The sequence below is a fragment of the Vulpes lagopus genome, chromosome 16, assembly GCF_018345385.1.
Source record: "Vulpes lagopus strain Blue_001 chromosome 16, ASM1834538v1, whole genome shotgun sequence".
Classification (NCBI taxonomy): Eukaryota; Metazoa; Chordata; class Mammalia; order Carnivora; family Canidae; genus Vulpes; species Vulpes lagopus.
In genome coordinates, this window is record NC_054839.1 from 32,825,096 (window position 1) to 32,848,872 (window position 23,777).

Sequence of the window (23,777 nt, forward strand, 5' to 3'; positions counted from 1 at the left end):
ACATTTTCAACTTAAGAATCTAAGGGTAGATAATCAGAGCATATTGCAATGGGTTAAAAATATGTTCATATACTTGTTTGTGCTACCTAAGATAAAATCAGGTTTGAGAAGTAAAGAATACTTTGGGGTTGGTAAGTACTCATAAATACCTAATTTTAATCCAATTTTTGAAATAAATTTTGTTAAAAATAATACAGAAATTAAATGAACACAAAAACTAAGAATAGAGTTCGATGAATTAGTACAAAGGGGGATAAGTCTGTGTAACCACCTCCTAGAACAAGAATTAGAATAGAAACAGCCTCCAGATGTTCTCCTTATTGTTACTGTCCTCACAGCAAAATCTGCCTTGAAATCTAACATGAGTTAGTTTTTCCTGCTTTTAAAAATATATTTAAATCCATCGTACAGTGCATATTCTTTATTTTGCCTTCTTTTTGCTCATCATTATGTTGATGAGATTAATCATATTGTTGAATATAGTGGTGGTTCATGGTTCTGAATTATTTTCATATGTGAAAGAAAAATTACCACATTATTAAAAATTGGGAAAATAAGTTTAGAAGACAGCTCCCAATTAGTATTCAAATATGACTATAATAGTAATTTTGATATTATTCAGAATTTGTTTCACAACTATTGCTCTTAGTTTACAAATTCTTCCAGCTTTCACTTTATTCATCAAAACTACTCAGAGATGAATATAGTTCTAAGAAGCTAGGTAGCTTTCTCAGCTCATGTGAAAAATCCTAGGCTGGGATCCCTGGGTGGCTCAGGGGTTTAGCTCTTGCCTTTGGCCCAGGGCGCGATCCTGGAGTCCCAGGATTGAGTCCCACGTCAGGCTCCTGGCATGGAGAAGCTCCTGCTTCTCCCTCCTCCTGTGTCTCTGCCTCTCTCTCTCTCTCTATGTCTATCATAAATAAATAAATAAATCTTTAAAAAAAACCTAGGCTTTGTTTTGGTAGCCTACTGTATTTTCAGTACTATAGAATGGAAATTCCCTTTTTTGTAGTTTTTACACATTCTTCTCCATCTTTACACGAGGCAGGTCAGAACACTTCTGTTCATTTTTTCCTGGACAACAGGCAGAGACATACAATGCTCCCATACCTCCTTTCCCATTAATTATCTGTTTTTAGGCTGATCCTTACATTGTTCAAGAGGATATGGTGCTGGATCCTTTTTTTCCCTGCTTTTCTTGTTCAAACTTAAATTTGTTGATAATATTTTGGTGGTATATTATCCAGAACTCAAACCAATATCCATGGTGTACTCCTTGTATGAAATATAGTAGAACTCTTTATTCTCTTATTTTTGGAAGCTGTTTCTTTTGATAAGGTTTAGGATGAGTCAGGGAATCTGGTTGGAGACAAATGAAATAGAGTTTGAAAGTTTCTGTATGTATTGGGAATCATGAGAGTTTTAAAGGGAGAAATTATAAAACCAAGTTTAAGTTTTATAAAAGTAACTTTGGTAGCAGTGAAGTATAGGTATTATAAGGGGAAAATAACAACTTCTAACTGAATTCACTCTATTTTTATATTATCTATAAATTTGACTAATAAGCAATCAATGTGTACATCTAAGACATGATACACTTCTTCAGTATGATCATTCAGCCACTTATATCTCCATCCAATGCATTTTTATCTTGGATATCAGGTACTAATAAAAATAATTATGATTGAACCATTTTTATAATTTATGGAGTATACACACTTTTTTAAAGTGCTTTCAATATTAACTTATTTAATTTTTTCCTAAATCTTTGAAGTAGTATTATTTTCATCATCATTTATAAATGAGGAAACTCAGAGACACACAATTTAAGTATGTTCACTACACTACCTCAAAAGAGCTAAGACAATGTAGAATGAGTATCACCTAATGTGACCATACAGAACAAACCTCTACTTCATGGACTCTTGAAATAGACTTTTATACCACTCTAAGAAAACTCAATTTATGGGAATAAGGACTGAAAGACAGGAATAGTAAGACTGTGTAGTTGCTGCCATTTTGAGTAAATATATTTCAGTTGAGAAATGGATTAATTAAATAGGCAAAGAAAGTCCCCTTCTACCAAAAATAAATTACACATGGGGTTTGATTTCATTTTCTTTTTTGGAAAACCACCCAGTTGTTCTTGCAGAGTATATTATTGTTAGTTAAACTATTTTTTTAAGATTCCAATTTACACCGAATTGAATATAATCACTAGTTCATAATTACAGAGGGTTTTTAATCTAAAAAATATCTATGTTCTTTTGATGTTCAATTTTAATATTTGCCACAAAACTATTCCATTTATAGTCGATTTTTGTTATTCATGGTAGTTATGTTGTATAGAGTCACTACAAACACTGAATTAGTGAGTATTGACCCACTGGTCCTAAGAAATACAGAATTGGGTTCCTGTGAGCTTCTGGGTACAATACTTTTATCAACCAATCAATATGTAACCTTGTTTTATGTTTGTTTCTGTTTAAAGATACCTTATTTAATATGTATTTTTGATGCATTTACACTAAACTCACAACTAACAGCACTAAACTCATGCTTGAATGAAGCTTATCTAACACATGTATTTTTTCCATAAGACCACATACAGCATAGCCTTCTTGCATTAAGAACTTAAGGACTATGCTTGAAAAACATTTTAAATAGCATGATTGTCAACATAAAGCACAAAGATGCAAAAATCCAGCACTAAATAAACCGAGGACACTTGTTTACAATATCAGAGCTGAAACAAGATGAAAATTGAATTGAGAATTTTGATCTCAATTGGGAATGTACATGCTGGGTGACTCAAATTTTTACTGCCGGACATGTCCAAAAATGACAATGAAAACATCATGAGTATTGATTTTGGGGTAATAAGCAAATTTTAGCAAGTAGGCAAATTAAAAAATATAAAAGCTGAATAATGAGGATCAACTGTCCTTTGTGTTTTATTAAAACACACTAAAGAATGAGCTTTAAGATGGCATCATAAATGAAAGGATTCAGAAATCTCTAGTATTTTTTTCCTCAGGGACATTATTTCTCTGATTATCATAGTGTTTTTAGATTGTCTTTCAAAAATGAGAGAATTATTGTTCTAAATGGTTAGGAATTCTCTTGCTGAGAAGAGTTAATGGGATTAACTGGCTTAAAGTCTACATTTTTTTCTTTCCTTATCTCTTGGGATCATTGAGCATTACAGGTATTACAATTAGATAAACCTTTATAAAATAGTTTTAAATATCATCATATAATGAGCTATTTAAAAAGCTGAATTTGTCAAACTGCTGGAGATCGAATACAAAGATGAAAAATGGGCAGGGAAAAAAAGACATGTCACTCTAAAAAGTGGCAGTAATAAACTTGATGACCAGCTTTGCAGCACGAAATATGAAAACCAGAAGACACTGGATTGTCACCTTTAAGGAACTAAAAGGTTAAAACTGCCAACTTGGAATCATATAAATTGTGGAAATACCCTTCAAAATTGAAAGCTAAATAAAGACTGTTTTTTTTTTTTTTTTTTTTTAAATAAAGACTGTTTAAGATGAGGAGAATATTAGACAATTTGACATAAGCATACCTGCAGTATAGAAATATTAGCAGAAGTTCAGGCTGAAGAATAGTGATCCTTGACAGAAATTGTAGGAAGGAATAAAGCAATAAACAATAAAATGCAATGAAAGATACATGTGTGAGTAGAGATAACACAATATTGACTCTTAAAAATAACAACAATAATAATGTCTTGTAGGGTTTATAACATATGTTAGAAGTAAGATATATGAAAACAATGAAGAAAAGGGGAGAAGGATGTAAGCAGATTTAAATGCTTGTGAGTTTCTTACTTTATTTGAGAAATAGTAAATCTACTTAGTTTGTTAAGGTGAATTGTAGTAAGTGAAGGATGTGCATTGTAAGCTCTAGAGTAACCACAAAATAATACAAGAATGCATAACTTAGAAAAGAAAAAGAGAATAATAAAAGCTACTTGATTCATTAAAATGAATGTCAGGAAGGAAGAATAAAGGCACAGGAACAAATGGAAAAAGTAGTAAACAGCAAGTTCTTAGGTATAAACTTAACTATTTTTAATTATATTACATGTAAATAAAATAGGCAATCCAATTAAGGGATAAGATTATCAACTTAAATAAAAAATAAACAAATAAGAAACACTAAGAACAGGTTGACCAAAAATAGATTGGAAGTGGAGGATGGAAAAAAATACAATTTTAGCACTAATTCCAAATAGCTAATGTACCTATATTAGTAGAAGATAAGATAAATTTTGAGGTAAAAAAGGAGATTTCATAATCTTTAATGTCCATTCCATCAGAAGGTACAAAAGTCCTAAATTTGTATGTATCTAGTAACAAAATTCAGAATATATAAAGCAAAAGTTGACAAAACTAGAAGGTTAAATTAACATCTTTATAATCAGAACTAGAGTTTTTAACATATCATTTTCAGTTACGGACTAAAGAGAGAAAAATCATTAAAAATACAGAAGCCTTGCATATTACATCTAAGAAACTTGACCACAGTGAAATATATAGAATGTATGTATAACTCTAGATTTTTTTCAATTTCAAATGGAACATTTACAAAAATAGACCCGATGCTGGACTGTAAGATAAGACAACTTTCAAAAGACTGAAATAATACAGAGCATGTTCTCTGACCATAGTGTAATGAAACTAGAACTTAATAATGTAAGCATTATTAGAAAATCTCCCAAATTTTTAGAATGTGATTGTTAGTAAATGAAGAAATCACAATGAAAATTAGAAAGTAATGCATGGTCTTGAAAATACATTATGAAAGTACAACATATCAAAACTCCCTCAGGTGGGAGTCTTAAGAGTTGGAACACTATATATTTGGTGTAAACTCTTCTCTCCCCAAGGAGAAGGTGGGAGTTGTGAGTTCCCTCCTGATTGTATGTTGCTGTGCCAGGGTTAAGGTTTATGGAGAGTGTGTCTCAGCCTTTTCCACTTGTTTAAATGTGGTTTTTCTTTATTTGCTGGATGTGTGGGAATTGCCTAGTTAGTTTCTGGATATCTTTCAGAGGGAATTATTCCATGTGAACCTGTAGAATTTGGTGTGTCCTTGGGAGGAGGAGAGTCCAGGGGCCTCCTGTGTTGCCATCTTAGACTGGAATTCCCTGTGGTGACTTGGGCATCCTCGTTTCGTTCCTATTTCAAACAAAACATTCAATATTTCACTATTAAATATGACTTTTTTTGATAAATGCCTTAAAAAATTTAAGATATCATTTATATTATTAGTTTTCTGGAAATTTAAAAAATATCATGAATGTATGTTTAATCTTATCAAATGTTTCCTTTACAATTATAAGAATGATCATATAGGTAGGTATTCCCCATTCTGTTAATACAGATTGCACTGATTGATTTTTAATGTTAATTCAGCATTGCATTACTGGAGTAAATATGACTTGATCATTTTGGTTTATCAATATTATATATTGCTGGATTGAATTTGCTAGCATTAAGGATATTGTGTCTATATTTATGAGAAATGATATATATATATATATATATATATATATATATATATACCTATATATACCAAATACACACACACACACACACATATATATACATATATATTTTTTATTTTATTTTATTTTATTTTATTTTATTTTATTTTATGTTATTTTATTTTATTGGTAATATATTTTTCAGGTTTTGGTATTAGGGTTATCCTGATCTCAGAAAACAGGTTAAGCAATCTTTCCTCCATCTCTTGAAAAAAATTAGCATAATATCAATGCTATGTCTTTTTTTTTAATATTTTATTTTATTTACTCATGAGAGATACAGAGAGAGAGAGAGAGAGAGAGAGAGAGGCAGAGACACAGGCAGAGGGAGAAGCAGGCTTCATGCAGGGAGCCTGACGTGGGACTTGATCCCGGGTCTCCAGGATCACGCCGTGGGCTGCCCCTATATCTTTCTTAAATGTTAGATTTCATCAGTGAAATCATGTAGGTCTTGATCTTTCTTTATGGGAAGATTTTTTTTTAAATAATAAATTCAATTTTTAAAATCAATAGTGGGGTATTCAAATTTTGTTTCATCTTTTGTCAGTTACTTAAATTGCATTTTTCAAAGCATTTGTTGAATTTGTTAGCACAAAATTATTCATAGGATCCTATTTTTTGAAATATTTATTTATTTTAGAAAGAGAGAATGAGAGAGAGAGAGAGAGAGAAGTGTGTGAAAGGAGGGGCAGAAGGAAAGAGAGAGAGAATCCTAAGCAGACTCCTTGTTGAACAGGGAGCCTATCATGAGGCTAGATCTCATGAACCTGAGATCCTGACCTAAGCCAAAACAATGAGTCAGACACTCAACAATTGTGCCACCCAGGTGCCCTAGATCCTCATATTTTTTAATGATTGTAGAATCTGTAATAATTTCTCTTTTCATCCATAACATTGGTGATATGTGTACTCTCTTTTTTTGTGATCAGTGTAATAACTAAGGCTTTATTTATTTAAAAAAATTTTTTTGTTGGTTTTTTCAGAGAATCAGCTTTGGAATTTTTTTATTTTGTCTATCATTGATCTGTTATCCATTTCATTGATTTCTGCTCTTATCTTGAGCAGGAATATTTTTCCAAATTTTTGCTTTGGGTTTTCTTTGCTATTTTTTCCAGCTTCTTCAGCTAGAATTTTAGGTCATTTTTTTTTTTTTTACTTATTTTCTAATATAAATATTTAAAGCTATATATTTCTCTGAAATGCGTACATTCTGTAATGTTGTATATTCATTATAATTCTGATCAAAATTTTTATGATTTCTATTTTGATTTCTTCTTTAACACATGGATTATTTAGAAGTGTACTATTTAATTTCCAACTTGTGCTTTTCTATATATTTTCTTCCTATCACTTTTTAAAATTCAAGTATAATTAACATACAGTGTTATATTAGTTTTACTTTCAGGGGTACAATATAATGCTACACAGTTCTTTACATTTTTCAGTGCTTATAAAGAAAAATATATGCTTAATCCCCATTATCTATTTCACCCATCCCCTCACCCACCTCCCCTCCAGCAATCATCAGTTCATTCTCTCATTTAAGCTTGTTTCTTTTCTTCTTTCTTTCTTTTTCTTTCTTTCTCTTTTTTTCTTTCTTTTTCTTTCTTTCTTTCTTTCTTTCTTTCTTTCTTTCTTTCTTTCTTTCTTTCTCTTTCTTTCTTTCTTTCTTTCTTTCTTTCTTTCCTTTCTTTTTTTCTTTCTTTCTTCCTTTTTTCCTTCCTTCCTCCCTCCCTCTCCCCCTTCTTCCTTTTTTGTTTCTTAAATTCCACATATGAGTGAAATCATATTAATGAACATACACACATCTTCTTTACTCATTGATCCATTGATGGACAATTGGTTGCTTCCATATCTTGGCTATTGCAAATAGCATTTCATAAACATAGGAGTGCATATATCTTTTCTAATTATTAGTGTTTTCATTTTCTTTGGGTAAACACCCATTTAGAAGGATTACTAGATCATATGGTAATTCTATTTTTAATTTCTTAAAGAACTTGTATATTGTTTTCTACAGTGGCTGCATTAATCTACATTGCCAGCAGCAGTACATGAACATTCCTTTTTCTCTACATTCTCATCAGCATTTATTATTTCTTGTGTTTTTTTTTTTTTTTTAAATTTTTATTTATTTATGATAGGCACACAGTGAGAGAGAGAGAGGCAGAGACACAGGCAGAGGGAGAAGCAGGCAGAGGGAGAAGCAGGCTCCATGCACCGGGAGCCCGACGTGGGACTCGATCCCGAGTCTCCAGGATCGCGCCCTGGGCCAAAGGCAGGCGCCAAACCACTGCGCCACCCAGGGATCCCTTGTGTTTTTTATTTTAGCCATTCTGACAGGTGTAAAGTGATATCTCATTGTGATTTTAATTTTTTTTAAGTAGGCTCCATGCCAAGCATGGGGTTTCTTTGACTCATGACCCCAAGATCAAGAGCCACATGCTCTATCTACTGAGCCAGCCAGATACCCCTCATTGTGATTTTAATTTGCATTTCCTCGATGCTTAGTGATGTGGAACATCTCATGTGTCAAGTGGTCATCTCTATGTCTTCTTTGGAAAATGTCTATTCAGGTTCTCCATCTATTTTTAATCAGATTATTTGTGGGATTTTATTGTTTTGGTGTTGAGTTGTGTAAATTCTTTATATATTTTGAACATGAACTCCTTATCAGATGTAACATTTGCAAATATCTTATCCCATTCAGTAGGTTGCCTTTTTGTTTTGTTGATGTTTTCCTTCTCTGTGTAAAAGCTTTGTATTTTGATATAATCCAAGTAGTTTAATTTTGCTTTTGTTTCTCTTGTCTGAGGAGACATAGCCATAAAAATGATTCTATGGCTGATGTCAAAGAAATTACTGTGTATGTTTTCTTTTAGGAGTTTTATAGTTTCAGGTCTCACATTTAGGCCTTTAACACATTTGAATTTATCTTTGTGTATAGTCCATTTTCATTCTTTTGTGTGTGGCTGTTCAGTTTCCCACTACCGTTTGTTGGAGATACTGCCTTTCCCCATTGTAAATTCTTGCCTCCTTTGATATAGATTAATTGATTATATAATCGTAGATTTATTTCTTGACTCCCTATTCTGTTATAGTGATCTATGTGTCTGTTTTTGTGCCAGTACCATACTGTTTTGATTACTAGAGCTTTGTAGTTTATTTTGAAATCTGGGATTGTGATATCCCAAGCTTTGTTTTTCCTTTTCAAGATTGCTTTGGCTATTCATGATCTTTTGTGGTTCCATACAAAATTTAGAATTATGTTGTTCTAATCCTGTGAAAAATACTGTAGATATTTTGATAGGTATTGCATTGGAGCTGTAGACTGCTTTAGGTTAGTATGGACATTTTAACAATATTGGTCTTTCTATCCCTGAACATGGTATATCTTTCCATTTTTTTATTGTCAGCTTCAGTTCCTTTTATTAGTGTTTTATAGTTTTCAGAGTACAGATCTTTCACCTTTTTAGTTAAATTTATCTTTTTGATGCAATTGTAAATGGAATTTTTTATGGTACATGAAGCTTTATTGAAATAGAAATTACATACTACAAAATGCGACCATCATACAACAGGTCATTGGTTTTTTCAGTAAGGGATTGTTTTCTTTTTGAGGGGGAGGGATTGTTTTCTTAAGTTCACTTTCTGCTTCTTCATTATTAATGTATAGAAATGCAACAGATTTCTATATATTAATTTTTTATCCTATGAATTTACTGAATTCATTTGTCAGTTCTAGTAGTTTTTTTGTGGAGTCTTATGGTTTTCTCTATATAGTATTATGTTAGATGACATAATAGTGAGACAAGTAGTGAGACAAGTGACAAGTAGTGAGAGTCTTATTTCTTCCTTGCCATTTTGAATGTCTTTTATTCCTTTTTCTTGTGTAATTGCCATGGCTAGGACTTCTAGTACTGTGTTAAATAAAAGTGGTGAGAATGAATATCCTTGTCTTACTCCTGATCTCAGAGAAGAAGAGCTTAGGTTTTCACCATTGCATATGATGTTAGGTGTGGGTTTTCATATATGGCCTTTACTATGTTGAATATGTTCCCTCTAAAACTACTTTGTTGAGAGTTTTTATCATAAATGGATGTTGTACTTTGTCATATGCTTTTTCCACATCTGTTGAGATGGTCATATGGCTTTTACCCTTTATCTTGTTAATGTGATATATCTTACTCTTGATTTTTGATTTAATTCCCTTGTGATGGCAACATATGAACATATGATTATAATCCTCTTAAATGTAAACTTTTTCTAGCCTCACATATGGTCTAGCTTGGTCAATGTGCTATGTACCCTTTAAAATTACGTGTCTTTTGAAGTTATTAGGAATAGTGCTTTCTAAATATCCATTAGGTCAAGGTTTTCATGGTGTTGTTCAGTTTTCTATATCTTATTATATTTTGTCAAATTGTTCTCTTGATTTATGAGAGAGTAACGTTAAAATTGCCAGTTAGTCTTTTGGTCTTGCCCATTTCTCTCTTTAATTCTGTCATTTTTTTCTTTATATATTTTGAAACTGTTATTAGGCATATATTCATTTACAATTGTTATTTCCCTTTTTGAATTGGCTGTTTTATTATTATTAGAATTTCCTTTTTGTCTGTACAATCTACTATAACTGATCTTATTAAAATCACCTGAGCCTTCTTATAGTTACTTTGTGGCAGAAGATTCCCAAGATGGTCCCTGAGATTTGTTGTCCTAGTCCCCAGGATTATGAATATGATGAAATATAATTCCCACAAACATACTATATTATATGGAAAAAAGGAGATTATTAAGGTGTCCCTTATTTAATCATATGAGCTGATTGATACAGAACACTTTCCCTGGCTGATCACAAAAAATTAGAGAGATTCTAAGTATAAGATGGTTTTGAAATAAGGAGGGTTCTTGATTTCTAAGACAGAGAGAGAATCACATGAAAAGATATGAAAGAGGCCTCCCATTACTGAAAGTGATCTCCCGTTGACACTGAGAAAGAGCATGGGACCTCTTTCATATAATTGCAAAAAATTTGGCCAACCACCTGCATGAGCTTGGTAACAGATTCTCCTCAGAGCCACCAAATAGGAGCCTAGCCTGGATGATACCTTGATTTTGGCCATGTGAGACTCTGAACAAAGAATTCATTTGAGCTTGCCTGGACTTCTGACTTAAAAAAAACCTGTAAGATAGGAAATGTGCATTGTTTTAAACTGCTAAGACTGTGGTAATATGCTATGCAGAAATTTTAAAAAGTAAACAAACTAATACACTTTGCATGATATCCTCTATCTATCTATCTATCTATCTATCTATCTATCTATCTATCTATCTAAAAGAGACAGAGAAGGAGAAATGGGGGAAGGGCGGGGCAGGGGGGTGGGCAGAGAGAATCTTAAGCAGTCTCCATGCCCAGTGTGGAGCCTGAAACAGGGCTTGATCTCTTACAATCTTGAGATCAAGACCTGAGCTGAAATCAAGAGTTGGATGTTTAACTGACTGAGCCACCCAGGTGCCCCATCTTCCATCCATTTATTTTTATATGTTTTTTCTGTCCCATTTTCCTTTCATGTTCTGGGATTCCAGTTACATATATGTTAGATCATTTTGTATTTTATATATATAATATATAATAGATATATAAAAATCTTCTATGTTCATCTTTAAAACCTAGCTGTTTATTTTCCAGATTGGATAATTTCTACATCCTTATTGTCAGTTTACTGGCATTTCCCTCTATCATCTCAAATAAAATCAAGTCAATCTAGTGAATTTTTAAAAATTTACATATTATGTTTTTGGTTCTGGAATTTTTATCTGATTTCTTTTTTATAGTTCTTATTTCTCTTTTGGACATATTTTTCTTTATGTCACAATGCATACTTATATTATCATTATCTGCCAGATACAACTTCTGGATCATCTTATGGTGTATTTCTTTTGGATATCTTTTCTTTTAGAATGTGTCTTATTTTCATAGTTCTTTTTGTGTTAAGTGACTTAAAGTTTTATACTGTACATTGTTAAAATTATAGAGTGGACACTTTAAATTCTGTCACATATTTTTCATGAATGTTGATTTTTTAAAAAAATTAGACATTAAGCTTCACTGGATTCAAACTGAAATACTGTATCTTTGACAATAGCTCAAGTCTCATTTCAGTTCTTTTGCCTTTAACTGGGCTTCCTTGAGTCTTCCCTACACATGCATTGTTTATGGTTCAGCCAGATATTTGGATATACTCAGATTTTGGGACTCACTCTTTCTGAAACCACCTTTCTAGGATATTTCTTCTCCATTTCTAGCAAGGAATTCTGTTCTTTGAGCCTTCAGACCAGAGAAATTATTGTGTATTTTTTAAAGTTTTTATTTTAATTCCAGTTAATTAACATACAGTGTAATATTAGTTTCAGGTGTACAATACAGTGATTCAACAATTCCATATGTCACCTTGTGCTTATCATGACAAGTGCACTCTTAATCCCCATCACCTATCCCCATCTTTCATTCACCTCCCCTCTGGTAGCCATAGGTTTCTTCTCTATAATTAAGAATTTGTTTCTTGATTTCTCTCTCTCTCTCTTTCTCTTTCTCTCTTTCTCTGTCGTTTTTTCTCCTTTGCTTGTTATGTTTCTCAAATTCCACATATGAGTGAAATTATATGGTATTTGTCTTTCTCTGAATTATTTCACTTACCAGTATACTCTCTAGCTCCATTCATGTCCTTGCAAATAGCAAGATTTCATTCTTATTTGTGGCTGAATAATATTCCATTGTATGCATATACTACCCCTTCTTTATCCATTCATCAATGGACGGTCACTTGCAGTGCTTCCATATCTTGGCTATTGTTAACAATGCTGCTATAAACAAAGGGTGCATGTATTCCTTTGAATTATTGTTCCTGTGTTTTTTGGATAAAGATTCAGTAGTGTGACTGCTGGAATATAAGGTAGTTAAAATTGTTTCACTTTTTGAGGAGCCTTTGCACTGCTTTCCACAGTGGCTGTACCAGTTTGCATTAGTGCAATAGTGCAAGACAGTTCCTTTTTCTCCATATTCTCGCCAACACCTGTTATTTCTTGTGTTGTTAATTGTAGCTAGCCATTCTAATATGTGTGAGGTGATATCCTGTGGTAGTTTTGATTTGCACTTCCCTGATGATAAGTGATGATGGGCATCTTTTCATGTGTCTTTTGGCCATGTATATGTCTTCTTTTTTAAATATTTTATTTATTTATGAGAGACAGACAGAGAAAGGCAGAGACATAGGCAGAGGGCGAAGCAGAATCCCTGGTATGGGACTTGATCCTAGGATTCTGGGTTCACACCTTGAGCCAAAGGCAGATGCTCAACCACTGAACCACCCAGGTGTCCCCATCTGTATGTCTTCTTTAGAGAAATGTCTGTTCATGTCTTCTGCCTATTTTCAATTGGATTATTTGTTCTTTGGGTCTTGAGATTTATAATTTTTTTATATTTTGGATACTAACCCTTTATTAGATATGTCATTTGCAGATATCTTCTCCCATTCCATGGGTTGCTTTTTAGTTTTGTTGGTTGTTTTCTTTGCTGTGTAGAGCTTTTAATTTTGATATAGTCCCAATAGTTTACTTTGCTTTTGTTTCCCTTGCCTCAGAGGACCTATCTAGAAAGAAGTTGCTGTTGCCAGTTATCAGAGAAATTACTGCCTGTCCTCTCTTCTAGGATTTTTATGGTTTCAGGTTTCACATTTAGGTCTTTCATCCATATCAAGTTTATTTTTGTGTATGGTCTAAGAAAGTGGTCCAGTTTCATTCTTTTGCATGTTGCTGTCTAGTTTTCCCAATATTGTTTGTTGAAGAGACTGTCTTTTTGTCATTGGATATTCTTTTCTGCTTTTATCAAAGAGTAATAGACCTATAATTGTGTGTTTATTTCTGAACTTTTTATTCTGTTCCATGGGTCTATGTGTCTATTTTTGTGTCAGTTTCATACTGTTTTGATTACTACAGCTTTGTAATATAACTTGAAGTCCAGAATTGTGATGCCTCCAACTGTGCTTTTATTTCAAGATTGCTTTGGCTATTTCAAGTTTTTTTATGGTTCCCTACAAATTTTAAGATTGTTCATTCTAGTTCTGTGAAAATTGCTGGTGGTATTTTCATTGGAATTGCATTAAATTTGTAGATTGCTTTAGGTAGGATAGACATTATACCAATATTTGTTCTTCCAGTCCATGAGCACAGAATCTCCATTTCTTTAGGTCATTTTCAATTTCTTTCATCAGCGTTTTATAGTTTTCAGAGTACAGATCTTTTACCTCTTTGGTTAAGTTTATTCCTGAGTATTTTATTATTTGCAGTTATAAGTGAGATTATTTTCTTAATTTGTCTTTCTATGACTTCATTATTATGTAGAAACACAACAGATTTCTGTACATTGATTTTTCTATCCTGTGATTTTACTGAATTTGTATATCAGTTCCAGCAGTTTCTTTGGTGGAGTCTTTCCTGTTTCTATATAGAGTATCATGTCATCTGCAAGTCGCAAAAGTTTTACTTCTTCCTTACAAATCTGGATGCCTTTTATTTCTTTTTGTCTGTTGTGGCTGGGACTTCCAGTAATATGTTGATTAAAAGTAGCAAGAATGGACATCCTTGTCTTGTTCTGGCTTTAGGAGAAAAGCTCTCAGTTTTCCTTCACTGAGGATAATGTTAGCTGTGGGTTTTTCATATATGACCTTTCTTATTTCATGGTATGTTCTCTCTAAACCTATTTTGTGGAGAGTTTTTATCATGAACAGATGTTGTGTCTTGTCAAATGCTTTTGCATCTATTGAAATGATTATATGATTCTTATCCTTTCTCTTATTGATATGATGTATCACACTGATTGATTTGTGAATATTGAACCACCCTTGCAAACCAAGATTAAATCCCATTTGAGGATGCTCAATGGTTGAGCATCTGCCTTTAGCTCAGGTCATGATTGTGGGGTCCTGGGATTGAGTCCTACATCAGGCTCCCAATAGGGAGCCTGCTTCTCCCTCTGCTTCTCTCTCTGTCTCTCTCATGAATAAATAAATAAAATCTTGGGAACCCTGGGTGGCGCAGCGGTTTAGCCCTGCCTTTGGCCCAGGGCGCGATCCTGGAGACCTGGATCGAATCCCACGTTGGGCTGCCGGTGCATAGAGCCTGCTTCTCCCTCTGCCTGTGTCTCTGCCTCTCTCTCTTTCTCTGTGTGACTATCATAAATAAATAAAAATTAAAAAAAATAAAAAATAAATAAAATCTTTAAAAAAATAATAAATTTAAAAAAATCCCACTTGATTGTTGTGAATGATTTTTAACAATGTATTATTAGACTTGCTTTGCTGGTGTTTTGTTGAGGATTTTTTTCATCTATGGTTATTAGAGATATTGGCCTGTAGTTCATTTTCGTGTGATGTCTTTTTTATGGTTTTGGTATCAGGGTAAGGCTGGCCTCATAGAATTTTGGAAGTTTTCCTTCTAGTTCTATTTTTTTGAATAGTTCAATAAGAATAGGTATTAACTCTTCTTTAAATGTTTGGTAGAATTCACCTGAGAAGCCTTCTGGTCCTGGATTTTTGTTTGTTGGGACGTTTTTATTCAATTTCTTTGCTCTTACTGGATATGTTCAAATTTTGTATTTCTTCCTATTTCAGTTTTGGTAGTTTATATGTTTCTAGGAATTTATTCATTTCTTTCAGGTTGTCCCAATTTGTTGGCATTTGGTTTTTCATAATATTCTCTTATCATTGTTTGTATTTCTGTGGTGTTGGTTATTTCACCTCTCTCACATGTAATTTTGAGTCCTCCTTTAAGTCTGGATAGAGGTTTATCAATTTTATTGAGTTTTTTCTAAGTATCAGCTCCTGGCTTCATTGATCTATTACATTGTTGGTTTTTTTTTTTTTTTTTTTTTTTTTTTTAGTTTCTATATTATTTACTTCTTTACTGATCTTTATTATTTCCTTCCTTCTGCTGTTTTTTTTTATTGGAATTTTGACCACCACCTGTGGTGCTAGTTGTAGGTTACCTGCTGCATTTTGGCTGTAAAAAAATAATGAAACACCACAAACTGCTCCCATATCCTAAACATCAACTTTCTTCTTAAATCCACTGCTTTTGTTGTCTCTATTACTTTTAAATAGCTGTATTTTTTATTGTATTCTCTCCAGAGTTTAAAACTGTAATCTGTGAGAAGGTCAGTCTGATAGGAACCTATATGACAATTACCAGAAATGGAGTTTTTCTGTATTTGTTTTTAAAATAACAAATATCTTTCAAAAAAAAAAAAAACACTTCATGAACAAAACAACAAGAAGAACAATAAAACTCCAGCCCCAGATGTTTTCACTGATCAAATATTTTAAATATTTAAAAAAAGAAATAATATCAGTTATACAAAACTTCTTTCAGAAAAATAGAAAAGGAAGTACTTTACAACTCATTTTGTGCCTCCAGCATAACATTGAAATAAAAACCTGATGATGACTTTGTAAGAATGAAAACCTACTGGATAATTTATTTTACAAATATAGACACATAGGGGCACCTGGGTGGCTCAGTGTTTCAGTGTCTTCCTTCAGCTTAGGTCATGATTGGGGCCCGGGGACTGAGTCCTCCTTGGATTCTCCATAGGGAGCCTGCTTCTCCCTCTGCCTATGTCTCTGCCTTTCTTTCTGTGTCTCTCATGAATAAATAGATAAAATCTTTAAGAAAAAAACATGGACACATACACAGAATCCTGAAAAGGCATTAACAAATCAATTCCAATGATATATTAATAGTAAATTATGCCATGATCTAGTGCGGTCTTTTTCAGAAATGCAAAGTTGATTTAACTGTTACATATCAATGTAATTTTCCACATTAGTACAAAAATGAAAAAAAAAAAACCTATGTTTTCTCAATTTATGCCAAAATGCATTCATTAAAATTTAACATTCATGATTTTTAAAAGTTTATTAATTTATAAATAAAAAAGAACATTCTAAGTCTGATGGAGTATATCTACATAAGTCTTTGTTTAATGGTAAAATATTGATTGCTTTACCTCTCAGTTCAGGAGCAGACAGAGATGTTCATTGTCACTAGTTCTGTTCAACAATGTACTAGATATCCAATCTAGGGCCACAAAGCAACAAAGCATGATAAAATATGTTAAAACTAGGAAGAAAGAACAACCTTGTCATTATTGGCAGATAACATTATTACATGCAAAATACAAAAGAATATATAAATTCAAGAGTCTTCAAATTACTAGAATTATTAAGTGAACTTAGCAAGATTGTTAGATACAACATCAATATAAAAATCAATTTTATTTTTATAACCTATCATCAAACAATTAAAAACAGCAAGAATCTTTAGTATCTAAGAATAAATCTAATAAAAATGCCAATTATCTTCAGTACTTAGGCCTAAGGAGACACAAGACATCTCTACTGCAAACTACATTGCTAAGAGGAATTAAGATGACCTGGTTAAAAGAAAGTACTTGACTTGTTTCATAAATACTCCATGTTTTAAAGGTAGCAAGTCTCCCTAAATTGGCCTATGGGTTCAATAATATCCCATCAGAAATCTCAGTGGTTTTTATATGTATCATATTGATAATCCAATTCTAAAATATCTATGGACATTTAAAGACCTGGAATAGCCAAGACAAACTTGAAGAATAAAAGCGAACAACTTAAACTAGCAGATATTAAGATTTATTTATTATATGACCACGGAAATAAAGACAGTATTTGCTCAGACATAGGTCTGCACATATATGATTATCTAATTTATGACAGAGGAACCCCTGCAATTTGTGGGAGGAAGGCAGTGTGGGAGTATAGTCTTTTCAATAAATGGTGCTAGGTCAACTGGATAACTGTACAGAGAAAAATTTAACATGGACCCCTATTTTGTATCATATGCAAAGATTCATGTGAGATTATAGACCTAAGTGTGACAAAGTAATAAAACTTCTAGAATAACATACAGAAGAGTATATTCCTGAACTTAAGTAGAAATATCTAACTTTACATAAAAATATCCTATTCACAAAAGAATGTATTGATAATTGGACTTCATTAAAATTAAGCCCGTTGGTTAATCAAAACACAATCAGAAGTGAAAAAGTAAGTCAGACACTAGGAGAAGACATTAGTAATGCATAGTATTTGATATATCTATTGTTAAATGCCTTTTTGCAATATCTATCCATCCATCCTAACAAATCAATAAGAAAAAAATCAATAAAAAATGAACAAAAAACTTAAACAGTAACTTCACAAAAAAGGATATTTTGAGTGTAGAATTACCAAAATATGCTCAACATCATAAATCCAAACAAATTTAAAGTATACATACAGTGTGAAACTACTACATACCAAGCAGAATTGGCTAAAATGAGAACTGGCAATGTATTGGCAACCATACAGGAGGTGGTAAAAATGTAAACTGTTAAGACAACTTGTAAAATTGTTTCATTAAAACATACCCATTCCCTCCATCCCTTAGCACCAGTCCTGAGTATATACCCAACAGAATCTGAGTGTTAATATTCACCAAACCACATGTATAAGAATAGTACTATTATTTATAATAGCCCCCAATGAGAACAACTCAAATATCCATCAAAGTTAGAATAGATAAATACATTTTGGTATATCCATAAAGTGCAATGCCTCAAAAGCAATACAAAGAACACAGTAACCTAATGAATCTCACAGACATGCTGTGAGGCAAAAAGAGCCAGACACAGAAAGAATACTTATTGTATGATTTGATTTATATGAAATTCATTACCAAGTAGAACTACTCAGTAGAACTACTCATAAGTTGATATAGTGGTTACCTTTGGGAGAGGAAGGAGTGTGGGCCAGAAATACTCTGTATCTTAATTTGGGTGATGGTTATATGGATATGTACATATTTTTAAAGTAATCTCCACACCAACATGGGGCTTGAAGTTACCACCCCAAGATCAACAGTTCCATGCTCTACTGATTGAGCCAGCCAGGCACTCCTTGGATATGTACATATTTGGTAAGTTTTATATTTAATATTTGTATGCTTTTCAATATAGAATCCGTCAATTAAGAAAAAAAGGCTTAGTTAAGAATGAGTAGAAATAAGCTGTAATCACCATGTTTCACTCCAGTGCTTATGTGTGCAAATTAAGGTCACTGTTAAAAATGATTGAACAGTGATTCCCCCCAGCAAATATGTGCCAGAGAGTGAATTTATTCTTGATGCTTTCTCACCAAGTAATTTCTGGGGATTCCCCAAGGAATGCTTATATGTTCTGTAACCTGTCTGCCTGCTGTTTGTCTCATATGCCTACATGTTGTTTGGTCCAGAGGAATACGAAAGCCTTTTAGGTGACCTTGGGTTGTTTTTTTTTATAACTTGTTTTTTTAGAGCTCAAATATTCAATAATGTCCAAGCTGAACACAACTGCTTCCTCTCAGTTTCCTCAAAGTATGGGCAAGGCTTACCATAGTGGTCCAGTTAACACCATCTTAATGGTCAGTGGTCCACGGGCTATAGTTTCAGTTATCAAACAGTAGATCACTCCCATCAATATTACAGTCTATCCCACATTTAGAGAAAACATTTTTCCTTCTTCTAGGGAAGAATCTGGCATAAAAACAAAGTGATTCATTCTAATATCCCAGTCCATAGCAGATGTGTTCAGTTTTCTCTGAATACAAAGAGTGAGAATTTGCTGTTCATTTGTGTTCCCAAAGGATTCATCTTGATGACTTTCCCAATACACAGGGAACAACTCCTATCTGCAAATAAGGAAGAAGGAAGGGAAAGGTTGAAGGAAGGATGAAGGAAAAGAAAGAAGAAAGGAATGGAGGAAGGAAGTATAGAAATAAAACAAAAGAGGTCTCTCTTTACTGTGCTCCCACCTCAAATTAATTTTTTTCAATTCTAATTGTGCAGATTATATTATGTGAACATTGTGTGAGATTTTTTCCTTTAAATTCAAGAAACAGTCACGGATTTCAATGTATCATAAAAGCAAACACCTGCAGCCTAGCACTGTAGCTAAACCAGAAGAAGCAGAAAGCATGAAAAGCAGAGAAATCAGTTTTAAACCCTAAGACATAGCAGACCATATCACAACAGTACCCACTAGATGTCATTTTATCTATAGGGGCAGGTTTCCTGCAGGTAGTGTAAATCCTTCTACTTTAGAACAAAGGGAAAAAAAACTGTATAAAAGCACTTGCAAGGATTGTGACCACGGGAGAATTTCATGATTTTTCCATTGTCCATGTATAGACATGAGTGACACTTTAATATTATTGTGATCCCATGTAGATAATGGCCATCCCTCCTTTCTGCACAGGACACTGCCACCTTTCTTCTCCATTTATTCCTCCTTTAATCTTATAGACACTCTGCCACTCTCTGAGATACATCAGGAGAATTCACAGATCCTAAGATAGAGGAGATTTGTGACTTATATCACAGAACTGCCATTTCCTGTCTGATGTCCTACTATAAGAAATAGCAGTTACATTTTTCTCCAAGGCCTGGCTGAATGTGACATTTTCATTTGCTTGTGTGATCCTCACCCTGTTCCTGATTAGAGTTGTCACCTTCACTTGAGCATCCTTCCCAGAACAAATGAGAGCAGGTAAAGAAGGGAGACCAGGGAGGTGCTTGAGGGCAAGGCCAGATTCCTTATGTATTTATAGTTTTTTTAAAGATTGTATTTATTTATTCATGAGAGAGAGAGAGAGAGAGAGGCCGAGACATAGGAAGAGGGAGAAGGAGGCTCCATGCAGAGAGCTCAGTGTGGGACCCAAACCCCGGACTCCGGGATCACGCCCTGAGCCAAAGGCAGATGCTCAACTGCAGAGCCACCCCGGCATCCCAGTAGTTTTGTTTTTGTTTTTTTAATAAAGCAAACCTAAGGAATAAACTGTCTATTGTCTTCACTAATACAACTCTTCTAAAGCCTCATGGGTAGAGCTTCTTAACAGCCTTTGAACATGGCCTTGTCTTGGTTGGCCCCTTTATGCTGTTAAAAGATAAACTGAGGCATATTAAAAATTTTAAGAGTTTACCTGAGCAAAAATCAATTTGAATGGGCAGCATATCAAATCAGAAGTTGTCAGGAATACTCTACAGACAGGAGCTCTGGGAGAGGCTTTGTAAAGAAGAGGCGGAAGCAAAAGAAGAAAGTTACTGATTGACTGTAGCTTGGAGCTTAGTTGATTATTTGTGATTGGTTGTCTTAGTGTTTTGATTTTATAACCTTGAAGAATTTATAGGTTTGGATTTTGCTTTGCTTACACAGGCCACCATGGCTTTAGAGCCAAGTCAGGCTAATGTCCTCCTTGTTTAATTAATTTGTCAGTGCCCAGAAAACACAAAGGAAATCAGTTCATTTCAAGGTTGCCTCAGCCCTTTCTCCGAGGTACAGGTAGGCTGGACTTTCTTTGCCTTGTTTACTCACTCCACAAGAGATGGGCCTCTGTTTCCTCTCAGGACTTCCTGTCTGTTTTACTGCCCACCCGCCCCACACACACTTCAAACCACCTGGAGCACAGTAGCCATTTCTTCTCTTGTCAGGGTACTTAGAGAAGGACTCTGTCTTAGAGTCTTGTGGGTGGCGTAAAGAAGTACCCTTATAGCAACAGTCTTCTTGGTAAAGTTAGGATCATAGGCGTTGAGGAAGGAACCAGTTTTCAAGGAAGACAAGTGATAAGACGCAGGATTCAGATATTTTGGTGAGCTTTAAAGGCTGCCTTTGAATAATTACCTGTTTTCCTACCTATCTGTATACACACAGAATCAAGTATAGACACTGGGAAACCAGGGCAAACTAACTCTTTACAGGGTTATGTAGACAAGGAGATAAGCAGTTCAGCTTGAGATTTAGGAATTTGGATAACTGACTTTTTGATTGCCATGAGTTTGACTAGGATTGATGGTTGGAAACTGATGGTTTGGGGACTTACTGTACTACATTAGAAACAGACCAAATCAGATGATTATGTACAGTGCCCTAAAAGAAGAATCCCTGAGCAAAATGTTATCTTAATCGTCTAAAATGGCCAATTTTGATATGAACAATATGCTGTTTCCCTCATACCTCTGGTGAAGCAGTTTTGCAATAATCAGAATATCTAGCCTGAAAAATACAGAAAATTCATGGTTTCACTGTAGGTGGGATATAAGTATCATGATAAGTATTTATTTCCAGGAATACTCAATTTATAGTATTCTGCTCTATCAAATAAATATGCATTTATCATAGCATGATTTTGATATGTGCATCAGAATGTGTAATCTATATATCAGAAACACAGAAGATAACAATATTTCCAAAATCATCATAATAAGAAAGAGCCCCAAGACCCTATGTAATTCCAATTGGCCCAAAAGAGGAAATAGAATTTTAGTTGCCTAGAAAGCCCAGTCAAAATGCTATTGGTGTGGGCTCATGCCTTTGTTTGCAAAGTGCACATGACATGTCATATCTCCAGTGGCAGAAGGCCTTATACCATATTGGGGGGCCAGCAGGGACATAGCACAGTGAAGAAAAGTCCCTTACCAGACGGAACCCTTTCAGTTAAGATGACCCAATTAGCCCTGATTCCAGTATGTGCATAGGAGCTATGGCTTGAAATAAAATAGCAAGTGACACTGTTGAAATGTGTGTAATGGGTACGTATGTATATGTGAATATATTTGGGAATTTTTTATGGAAAGCAGACTATCTGTCTGACCTTTGCTTAAAATAATTTTATTAAAGTTCTGAAATGTGGAATCCGTGGCGCAGCGGTTTACGCCTCCAGTTGGTCCCAGCGCGATTCCTGAGACCTGATCGAATCCCACGTCGGCTTCCCGGTGCATTGAGCCTGTTCTTGCTGCCTCATGTCTCGCCTCGTCTCTCTTCTGTATATCAAAAATAAGTATTCATTTAAAACATTCTGAAATGTACTGAAATGTCATTTTGTATTTCTTCCTATTTCAGTTTTGGTAGTTTATATGTTTCTAGGAATTTATTCATTTCTTTCAGGTTGTCCCAATTTGTTGGCATTTGGTTTTTCATAATATTCTCTTATCATTGTTTGTATTTCTGTGGTGTTGGTTATTTCACCTCTCTCACATGTAATTTTGAGTCCTCCTTTAAGTCTGGATAGAGGTTTATCAATTTTATTGAGTTTTTTCTAAGTATCAGCTCCTGGCTTCATTGATCTATTACATTGTTGGTTTTTTTTTTTTTTTTTTTTTTTTTTTTTTAGTTTCTATATTATTTACTTCTTTACTGATCTTTATTATTTCCTTCCTTCTGCTGTTTTTTTTTATTGGAATTTTGACCACCACCTGTGGTGCTAGTTGTAGGTTACCTGCTGCATTTTGGCTGTAAAAAAATAATGAAACACCACAAACTGCTCCCATATCCTAAACATCAACTTTCTTCTTAAATCCACTGCTTTTGTTGTCTCTATTACTTTTAAATAGCTGTATTTTTTATTGTATTCTCTCCAGAGTTTAAAACTGTAATCTGTGAGAAGGTCAGTCTGATAGGAACCTATATGACAATTACCAGAAATGGAGTTTTTCTGTATTTGTTTTTAAAATAACAAATATCTTTCAAAAAAAAAAAAAACACTTCATGAACAAAACAACAAGAAGAACAATAAAACTCCAGCCCCAGATGTTTTCACTGATCAAATATTTTAAATATTTAAAAAAAGAAATAATATCAGTTATACAAAACTTCTTTCAGAAAAATAGAAAAGGAAGTACTTTACAACTCATTTTGTGCCTCCAGCATAACATTGAAATAAAAACCTGATGATGACTTTGTAAGAATGAAAACCTACTGGATAATTTATTTTACAAATATAGACACATAGGGGCACCTGGGTGGCTCAGTGTTTCAGTGTCTTCCTTCAGCTTAGGTCATGATTGGGGCCCGGGGACTGAGTCCTCCTTGGATTCTCCATAGGGAGCCTGCTTCTCCCTCTGCCTATGTCTCTGCCTTTCTTTCTGTGTCTCTCATGAATAAATAGATAAAATCTTTAAGAAAAAAACATGGACACATACACAGAATCCTGAAAAGGCATTAACAAATCAATTCCAATGATATATTAATAGTAAATTATGCCATGATCTAGTGCGGTTTTTTTCAGAAATGCAAAGTTGATTTAACTGTTACATATCAATGTAA